This window comes from Cryptomeria japonica, chromosome 3, assembly GCF_030272615.1.
Source record: "Cryptomeria japonica chromosome 3, Sugi_1.0, whole genome shotgun sequence".
NCBI lineage: Eukaryota > Viridiplantae > Streptophyta > Pinopsida > Cupressales > Cupressaceae > Cryptomeria > Cryptomeria japonica.
The window spans coordinates 53,830,049-53,841,472 of record NC_081407.1 but is presented as its reverse complement, the minus strand read 5'-3'; positions in this window follow the sequence as shown (position 1 = coordinate 53,841,472).

Here is an 11,424-nt window from a genome sequence, read left to right as displayed (position 1 = left end):
GTTTAGATTGTTTTGATATCCTACATATGCTATTGTTTGTAAGGTTAATACTATACTATGTTACCGAGCAAGGAACCTAGTCGGTAAAACCTAAGGAAATTAGTCGGTAAACCCTAAGGTTATCACTATCAGTTAATGAAGGTGGAATGTCTACCAAGTGAAGTTTAGTATTTACCGAGTTGCAACCGAGTAATAATAAAATGCATTGGATGTATACATGCGTTATTTAATTATGGAAGCTGATGAGTTGGATATGATTGAATGATTGATACAATGTGTATGAAGTTTGTTAAGGATCTATGGCAATGGAAGATCGACAGGAAGATCTATAGCTCAGATTAAATTGCAATACCCTAGCACAAGTTCCAAGAAATATATGCAAGTTCCAAGGTGAGGTAAAACATTTTTCGAACGAAGGATACATTGAACCTAGTCAAGATTGAAGATCTGATGGCTATGATTGATCATGGGAAATGTGATCAAAGAGATTAAGCGGTTAGCAAATTGTTTATAAGTAAGGAACTGTTGATAAACAAAGCATTCGGGAAAGTGTAAGCACAGGGATGCTACATAGTGATTACCGAGCACAGAAGCTTGAAGACCTATTTGAATAATAGAGTAAGGAGCCCAACAGAGGGACAAGATAAGTCCTATGACTAGATTGTATTGAGCAAATAAGAATCTGCTTTAGCATTTTAGATACAAAGTTACAAACATACTCATTACTGTTGTTTATTTATAAGTGACAGAAAATTTCTTAACCGAGTGGACTTAACAGTCTTATTTGTAAATCCTCTAGCAAGGTGACATTCTGATTGAGTGTTTGAAACCCTTTAACAAGGTCACCTGTAACAAGGTGAAGATCCTAACAGATCTGAGGGAAATCCCTTAATCGGGTCACACCTAGCAATGTGTTTGTAATCTTTAACAAGATTTGCTTTTAACCAAGCATACTCAAGAAGAGTATATTTCTTAGTGGGTCCGAAATCCCATAGTGGTTTTTCCCTATTTTGGTTTCCATGTTAAATCTGGTGTTATGAGTGTTGTTATGATTATGTGTTCTTAAGGTTGCATGTTTTACAGTTTTGATTACATATATCTGTTTAAGCTACAGAGGTTTGATCTGTTGAATATATTGAAGATTAAGTTTGTATTATTCACCCCCCCCTCTCATCTCGTTAGCTTGGCATCTGTACTTAACAATTAGTATCAAAACTATCACTGTCAACACTTTTCCCTAGAGATAGGGGTAGGATAGGGGTGTGGCACCCCTATCCTTGACCTATTTTGGGGCAGGACCTTTCTAGTGCAAGCATTATGGGTTGTGTAGTGAGCAGGAAATCTCCCCGATGTCGGCCCATGACAAAATTCAAATCCTTCAAACATATATTTAAGGGGCATTTGTCCTCTCATTTGCATAAGTTGGATAGGTCGAAGTTGGATGTGTTCAAGTGATCAAGCATTCAAGCATTCTTTTCTAGCATTGAGCATTCTCAAGTCTCCCTTCAAGGCTAGGTGTTGCATTCAAGTCAAGGATTCAACCATTGAAGAGGAGATTGATTTCAATATACAATTCCATACAAGTATTTCTATCAACATTGCTACTACAACCTCCCTTGACGCATACCCTCAATACCAACACATTTCCCTTTCTTTTTTTGTGTTTAGGTTGTAGGTGCATAGTTGTACTTTTGGATTCCGTCTTCATCTGCAGAGGCAAAAAAACCCTTTTTGTTTCATGGATTTTTTAGAGGACCGTGTACATTCCTGCCATGGTCCAAACAACATTTCGTCAAATTTGCAAGGCGACTTCATCTTAACATTTTACTACCAAATCCAAGTGCACAACTTCATCCCATATTCAGATCTCAAGTTATAATCGATTCTTTGTCACTTTTGCACTACATAATTCGATCAATTTCCTTTCCTTTCCAAATCAAATAAAAGGGAATAGGGGGGTCATCATAAAATTCTTAATTCATTCAAAATTCAATCTATCATCTTTGTGTGGAGATTGGATCTAGTGAATTACCCCTTATCTCCCTAATGTAATGGTGAAAAGTGCTTGAAGGATAATCAATAGTGAAACTTTAATCTCTCTTTGAGGGAAAGGGTTATTTTTCCTCTTGATCTATCACTCATCATTTTCCCACCATCACAAAAAAAAGCAATCTAATCCTCCTCCAGTTGTTCTGACTCATTTACTTGATCCTCAACTCATTCTTCCTCAAGCACCTCACATTTCACAAACCCTTGGTAAGGAATATGATCTTATCGAACAACTTAAAGCTACTCTTGCCGAGATATCCCTTTGGGATTTGCTTCAGCTTTCCTCAACTCATCATGGAATGCTTAAAGTTGCCTTGGAAACACTGAATGTCCCACCTGTAGTGACATCCAATCATATGGCTCCTTTGATTCACTCTATTACATCACCTAAGGCTCATATTGTGTTTGCACAAGATGAGATGCCCTCTAGTGAAACTCAACAATAGTATGATCCCTTAATGATTATGGTTATCATAAATGATAGTGCGATAAGGTGAACATTAGTGGACAATAGTTTTGGCCTTAATGTTTGTAGCATTAACTTATTGTATAAGATCAATGTTGATACATCTCTTATTAAGCATGATTCTCTTACCAAATGTGGCTTTGATAATGTTGCTAAAAATTCACTAGGTATCATCACCTTGCCTATTAAGGTAGGTCTTGTTACTTTACCTAATCATATCCATGTCATGTCTGGAGAGTTGAAATACAACTTGTTTCTAGGGAGACCTTGGATTCATAGCATGCAAGTTGTTCCCTCTACATTACATAGGAAAATCAAGTTTATTCACAACAACACAACATACACCTTGTTAGGTGACACAAGATTCTAGGCTTGTTTACAAACATCAAGTTCTAAATCCTCTACAATTAATTCTTCCCCAACTATCTTATATAGTTCCTCTAAAGATTCTACTCCAATTAGTGTGACTAATTAATCAAACATGTCTCCTATATCTGGATTGATCCCCAATACTTCCTCAAGTGGACCTAAGGTTCCTGAGGAAGAGTCTTCTTAACTTGACTCTACGATTGAGAATACTTTCTCTCCTGAACATATTCTTGCAGAAGATGATTGGGGATCCCTTTATTTCAATCCTACTTTCGTAGGAGAATACAAAATTCCCCCTAGAGAGCCTAAGGTTGAAAAGAAGAAAAAAGAAGAACCTAAAAATCAATCTACTTTGTCTAGGCCATTGAGTAATAACTTTGTGGCAGCTTCTCAGATTCCATCTCCCTTAGTTTCTAGTTTAGAGGATTTTGATCCTTCACTTTTTAAAAATCCTCCTTCTTCTTTGGAAATGACTAACCTTTATGGTCCTGGTTTTCACATTCTGGCTAGGTGTGGATATAATGGAAATGGATGTGATGCTCAAGAACAAGGGATTAAGGTTCCCTTCGAAAACAACTTTCATAATATGACATTTGGGCTTGGTTATGATCCTTTCAAATGTACTAAAGCTTCTAAGAGACCATCTATTAGTGTTAATGTCATTTCTGCTTCTCTCTCGCTAAAATATCTAGAATATATTGACTTTGACCCCTCTTGTGTCTTTGCTTTGGATGTTTTTTTCTACCGATGATTCCTTAAATGAATTCTTGGGAGCTTATGACAACCTTCCTCTCTATCACCATAACCATAGTTTTCCCTATTGTCTAAATGTGGAAGCTTACTTTGGGAAAGAAAGAAATAACGATGAGATAATTAAAGAATTTCGTCAACTGAAAGATGCTCCTTAACAAAGAAAACTTCTAATAAATGACACCATTGATATCAAGATGGATCCTTGTGTTGAAGATAAGATCATCAAGATAGGGAAATGTCTTGACGAGGCCTGAGAGCAAAAATAATATGCTGAGTTGTTACATGAATTCCCTGAGATCTTTGCTTGGATATATTATGACATGTTTGGCGTAGATCCTAAGATTGTCACTCATAAAATTGTTCTAATTCATGATGCTAAACCTGTGAAACAGAAGATTCGAAAGATTCACCCTAAAGTGGTATTACTTGTTAAAGCTGAGATTGAAAAATTGTTTCATGCTAGATTCATCCATCCTATTGATTATTCCCCATGTATTTCAAACATTGTGGTTGTAGCTAAAGCTGAAAATGTAATGCCCCTACCCTAGTCGGCCTTGTAAAACCTGTTTGACCTTGGTTGACTTCCTACGTGGCATTCTTGAATGGTGGATTTATCATTGTGTAATGTTGTAGATTAGAGTATATGAATATTGTGCATACCTATTATTGTGCTTTTGCATCGATTCTTGTGTAAATGTAATTGTTTCCCCAATTCTTGTTATAAATCTCGACCTAACGCCTTCATTGAATATGTATATATATGTGTGCTTGCATTACTCATGGGTGCAGGAGATTGCAGGTACTATACCGCCTAGGTGCGAGGTTCATCTCCATTGGGATTCGCAGGGTTGAGTATACCTCCTTCATCCTTAGGATTTGGATTAGGTGGTCATAAAACTCTCGTCTTGCCTTAGCCATGATCAGGTGAGCATCGTGTGTGGTCCATAGGGTTCCTTTGTCATTTGGGTTGCGTGTCGTGTGATTGGTGGATTTTCTTGGTTTGTGTTCCTTGCATGTGGTAAATGGAATATGTTATCTTAAGTATGTAATTTGAATTAATGTTTTCATTTACGCATTAGTAATTGAGAAATTTAAAATAGATAGGTTCCTTTATATGATTAATCGTTAATTTAAGAGATCACTTTATTTATATTTGTAGCAAGCTTAAGTATGTAATTTGAATTAATGTGTTCATTTACGCATTAGTGGTTGAGAAATCAAAATAAATAGGTTTCTTTTAGGTGATTAATCATTAATTAAAAGGATCGCTTTATTTATGTTGTAGCGAATTTAATTTAATGCTTAATTTTAAATAATCAATTTAATTAGTTTGTGTTTTTAAAAAAAATGAAATATAATTAATTTAACCACTCTTGCATTTTGGAAAAGAAAGGGTAATTTTTATTATTTAAGGAAAATCATTTTTAAATTGTAAAGTTTGATATAGTATAAAGATTGATTTTGGAAATTAATTTAATTTAAATACTTTACCCTTGTCAATAGTTTGAAATATAAATGTTGGCTAAATTAATATTGAGAAATTAAAATTAAATCTAATTAAGAGAGAAATATATTAATTAGAAAATCAAGTTAAATTGATTTAATAGTTGAAAAGAATTATTATTTATTTTTTTTATTTTTAAAAAAGGGCTTAAATTTCGAAATTAGAAATTAGGTCAAAAGGGGTTTTCCATTTAACCTAAGTTGAAAAATATTTTTGGGGATGGAAATATTAAAAAAAAAGGGGGGGGGGAGAAAGAGTTTTGCAGGAAGGAGTTGGGGGTTTTGGAAAAGAATGGAGTTCTTCTTGAAAGGCAGTTTGAGCTCGTCTTCAAAAATCTTGCCCGGAATGCGAAGGAGGTAGGATTCGAATGCACCTCTTTTTGTTTTTTTTGTAATTTTGGGTATATCTCTGGATTTTGATGCTTGAAGTTTTCTTACATCAAATCTCCATGATTGTGGTTAAGATATAGGTTTCAGTTTTGAGAATATAGGGTGTCCTTGGATTAAAATTTTCTTAATGAATTTGGTGTTTTAAACTTGCTGTGAAAATAAGTTCCCACAATGTTGATTTGTAAATTTTGGGAAATATATGGGACTGTGATAAAAAATAAAGTAATGGGGGATTTCGTTTTCTTGGTTTTTCTATAACTTTATTCAAATTTTTTTTTTTTTATCCATACTGTAAATCGAATAAAAAAAAATAACTACTCAAAAAAAAAAAGGGAAAAAAAAAAAAAAATTAAATTGGGGGTTTCGGGGGGGGGAGTCGAAGCTCAACCCGCCCCTCCCCACAACGCCATCTGCAACTCCTCTCGGATTCCACACTATGGGGGGGCCGAAGGGGACTGCGACTCCCATGGAGGCCGTAGCAACCCCCACCTCCACTATGTGGGGGCCGAAGGGCCTGTGACCCCACAACGGCCGCAGTAACCTCGCCTCCAATGTAGGTGGAGACCGAGGCGCCTGCGTCCTCTGTGGAGGCCACAATCTCTTCGGTTAGGGCACGGTCGCCCTAGGGTTTCACCACCTAGGGTTTTGGCTGCCCTCTATTTGTTATTTTTTTATTATTTTATATATATTTAAAATTTAAATATGGTGTTTTCTTTGTATGTTTAAAAAGAAGTTATATAATAATGAAAATATATTATAAGTAATATATTTATTATTATTAAAGTTGGGTTGAGATTTATATTTCTAGCAAGGAAATATTAAAAAAAAAAAGAGGAACAAATATATATATATTAAAATATATGCTAATATAGATAATATCTAATTAGCATATATTATTATATTATTAATTATATATTAATCATTGGATTCAATAAAGTAATGATTTTCATAGATTTAACAATTGTTGAAGGTTGTATTTTTTTTTATTATTCATTTATTTATTTAAGCTAGTGAATGTTGGGACTCATATATAGGTGCTAATGAATAAATCGAATGGTGTAAAAGTATTTATTTTTAGAATGTATGCAAGGGAATCTTAAATTAGCTGGGAGATGGTTTTCCCATTTCCTTATTTACTTTAATGTAGTTTGTTCTTTATAGTAAAGGGTAATGTTTGTGTTGCTAGAAAAGGGGCTAGAGTATTGTTGTAAAACCAACTTGCCATTGATGCATATCTAAGGATTAAATAACTTGTTTAGATGCTTAAATCAACATGAGAAAAGACTATGTTTACCTGTTAATGCTTGTGCATGGTTTAATATTTTTGTTATCGCTATGTCTATAATATTAGCACGCCCTTGATAGGTTGGTTGGGTCCCTATCATCTGGTTGCTTGTGTCTGGTCATAGTCGGTCAAGTCTGTATTTGCTTTTGATGTATTCAGTAGAATCTGCTTCAAAAGGGATCATTATGTAATTATCAACCGAGGTGGTTGTTGTATAGTGGTTGTGTTCACCTATCTGGCAATGATGTAAAAGACATGAAACTTATGTAATCCTAACTATATTAAATGTCACAAGGGTCTTGCAGTTGAGCAGACCCAGAGATGTAGCCCTTTAGGGGGAACTCCGAGATCATATCTGTGTTATGCGATGCTTTTGTTCCACCTGTTTTATTCTTAGTGCTAGCATGTATGGTTGCATTTTGTAAGTGTATAATGGGGTTTTAATGAAGTTAATTTTTGAATGCATGATTATAATCATCTTGTTAAATGTAGTAATTAGGGTCATAAAAGGATTGTAAATATGATTATGGAAAGAAATTTGTTAATGTTAATGAAAAGAAGTAAGCATAGAAAGAAACCCGCTAGGTTACAATTATTGGATTAACTTGTCATAAAGCTTGTAATTAGAATGTAATGAATGGATAACAAATATTAGATTAACTGTCATAATACCTAGATTGAAAATCTAATGGATGAACCTCATTTGGATAGTTACCTTTTTAGCTTAATAAGTGAACATTGTCATACTCGCTCTATTTCACTAAATTGGGTGAATTTATTTAGTTATTCATATTTCAACCTTAATAAATGAACTTCATCATAATAGCTAAAATTGATCTAAAATGGGAGAACTCATTTAGTTGTTTATATCTTAATCTTAGCAAATGTATCTCTTCATATTAACTTTATTTTAACTAGAAAGAGTGAACTCATCAAGTTAGTTATATTTTAACCCTAAAGGATGACCTTCATTATGATACTTACATTTTTAATCCTTAATGAATGAATTTCATCTTATTAGCTATATTTTAATTAAAGGGATGAACTCATGTGGCTATGTTACATTTTCACCTTAATGAATGAACTTCATCTCTTAGCAATATTCTATCTGCAAAGAACAAACTCAATTGGCTAATTACATTTTAACTCCTATAAAGGAACTCCGATATATTAGTTACATGGTGTCTAAAATGAATGGCTCACCATGTTAACCATATTTAAACTATAATGGGTGAATTCTTAAGCTATCTATGTTTTAAATTCATTGGGCAGATTTCATCATGTTAGCCTCATCTTCAACCATAATAGATGAATGCTTCCTAATTTCTATAATGTTAATTCACTGAACAAATTATATCCATGTTTCAAGTAATAACATGTAATTAAGATATCCTGCTTAATTGGATCAAATGGTGCGAGATGTGTTAGGTGTTAAGTTATGTAATCACATTGGGAAACCCTTTAGGTATTAGTTTTGTCTTCCGCTGTGTTATCTAAGCTTTAGATAACTCCAAAGTATTTTAATGATGTGTCTTATTACTTACACTCTTATTATTGTTATTATAAAAAAAAAACTACTTAAAATATATATATATATATATATATATATATTTATTTACACTCCGTTTGAGTGTTTTTAGCTTAATCTTGGTGAGGCATTTCAGAAAACAAGATTAGGATGTGTACTAATTTTTGTGATTTGAATAAGGCCTCTTTAAAGGATGATTTTCCCCTCCCAAATACTGATATGATAGTGGACTCAGTAGTAGGGCATTCTTGACTATCCTTTATTGATGGTTTCTCAGGATATAACCAAATTTTCATCAATCCCCAAGATTGATATAAAATTGCTATCACCACTCCTTGGGGTACGTTTTGCTGGATTGTGATGCCTTTTGGATTAAAAAAGGCAAGTGCAACCTATCAACATGCTATGACTCTCATTTTCCATGACTATATGCACAAACCTTAGAAGATTGCGCTGATGATATCTTAGCCAAATCCGTCCTTCGTGCAGATCATGTTAAGATCCTTAATCAAATCTTTGAGAGAATTTGTAAGTATAACATGTGTTTGAATACCCAAAAATGTGTTTTCAGCGTGGACAATGGAAAACTATTAGGATTCATAGTTTCACATTGTGGCATTGAGGTGGATACGAATAAGATAGATGCTATTGTTAACATGTGACCTCCTAAGAATGTTTCCCAACTAAAAAGTTTGCAAGGAAAGATCCAAGCTATTCGTAGGTCCGTCTCTCACCTTGTGGATTGTACCTTTCCATTCACACAATTGCTTTAAAATAATATCACTTTCCAATGGAATGAGGATTGTCGTCAAGAATTTGAAGACTTAAAAACTTATTTGGCCAATCCTCCCATTCTTCAACCTGTTGATCCTACTAAGCCTTTTCTTGTATACATTTTTGCTTCCCCTCAAGCTCTTGTAACCTTATTGGCACAATGTGATAAGGATAGTAGAGAATGTCTGGTTGATTACATAATCCACATTCTACTCGATTACAAAGTAGGATATTCTATGATAGAAAGCCAGTGCCTTGCTTTAGTATTTGCAACCCAAAAGTTAAGGCATTATCTCTTGAATGTTGAGAGTCATGTTATCATTAAATTCGATCTTCTTAAGCATCTTTTCTCCAAAACTGATCTTTCTATTTGCTTAGCTAAGTGGGTTATGATTTTGATCGAGTTTGACCTTAAGTCTATCTCACAAAAGGCAATAAAGGGTCAAGCATTGACTGATCATTTAGTTGATTATCCTTCACCCTTCTCCCCACCTAATCCAAAGTCTTTTCCCGATGAATACATTCTTTCCATTGAAGTTGATGAGACTTGCGAACTATACTTTGATGGCTCTAAGTGTCGTACAAGATCGAGGGCAGGGGTGGTCTTAATTTCTCCTAAAAAGAAGCATATTCCTATATCATATCATTTCAATTTATTATGTACCAACAACATTGCTGAATATGAAGCTCTTATAGATGGAATTAAAGCAGCCTTGGCATTAAATGTGAAACATCTACACATTTATGGAGATTCTCAATTAATCATAAGACAAGTGACAGGAGTTTATCAAGCTAAGAAAGACAAATTATCATAATATAAAGATTTAGCTTTATCCTTGTTGCAAAAATTCAATTCTTATACCATGGAGCCCATTCTTCGAAAAGATAATCAACATGCTAATGCAATGGCATGTGTTTCCTCTCTTGTGTCTCTAGAGGACCCCTTGGTAGATCTTAAATTCACTATTCACAACCTTACTTCCCCGGCTATTACCGATAATCCTAGTGATGTGGCATATTGCTGCATTATAGATTATGACGAATGGTACTCACATGTTGTGAGATATTTGAGTGATGGTACATTTCCTGAATCTATGAATAAGAATACTAGGGCTAGTATTCACAAATTGGCTGCTAGATACATTATCCTTTCTAATGTTCTTTATAAGAGGGTTTATAATGGTCTTCTTCTTAGATGCTTAAATAAGGCTGAAGTCCCTATTTCTCTTCAAGAAGCGCATTCAGGTGCTTGTGGGGGGCATTTTGAGGGTAGGTCTTTAGTTCAGAGAGTGCTCTGAATGGGATATTATTGACAAACTATGGAAAATGATTCCTTTGAATTTGTTAAACGATGTCATCAGTGTCAAAAATACATCCATTTGATCCATGCCCCTACCCAAGAGATTCGATCATAGATAGCGTCTTGGCCCTTTTCTACATGGGGTTTGGACCTTGTTGGTAAAATATCTCCTCTATCTCAAGGACATGCTTTCATCACAACCGCCATTGATTACTTTATGAAGTGGGTGGAAGTCATTCCTCTTCGATCCACTACCGCTGAAGTAATTTGTCAATTTAGTTTGGAAAACATTATTTCTTGATTTGGGATACCTTCTACCTTACTTTTAGATAATGGAACCTCATTCAAAAATAAGGATATGAAGAAACTTCTCAAGAAATATCATATTCAACGTAAATTTTCTACACCTTACTATCCTCAATCAAATGGTCAAGTTGAGTCTTATAATAGGATAATTGAACAAATTCTTCGAACGATTGTAAACAAGCATGGTAAGGATTGGCAGATCAATTAACCTATGCTCCGTGGGCCTACCCCATTAGTGTACGTGTTGCTATGGGTTGTACCCCTTACAATCTTGTTTATGGCGTTGACGTCATTATGCCTTTGGAGTTATAAATTTCTTCTTTGAGAGTTTCTTTTTAGGGGCATAGTAGATGATGATTCTTGTCGAGAGAAAATACTTCAACAACTTGAGATGCTCAATGAACTGTATATAAATGCCCTCAAGCATATTCAAACGTATCATAAAACTTTGCAACAAAGCTATAATGATAAGGTTATTCAATGTTCTTTCTCGATAGGGGATTTAGTCCTTTATGAGAATCAGTGCAGCGTGAATGCCTTTCCTAAGGAGAAAGGAAAATCTCGTCGTAATTGGCTTGGACCATACATTATTGTAGAGGTCTATGGATTAGGTGCTTACAGGATAACAGATGTGGAAGGTACGCCTCTCAAGGAACCCATAAATGCTATGCACCTTTGTAGATACTATGCCTAGCTCTCTC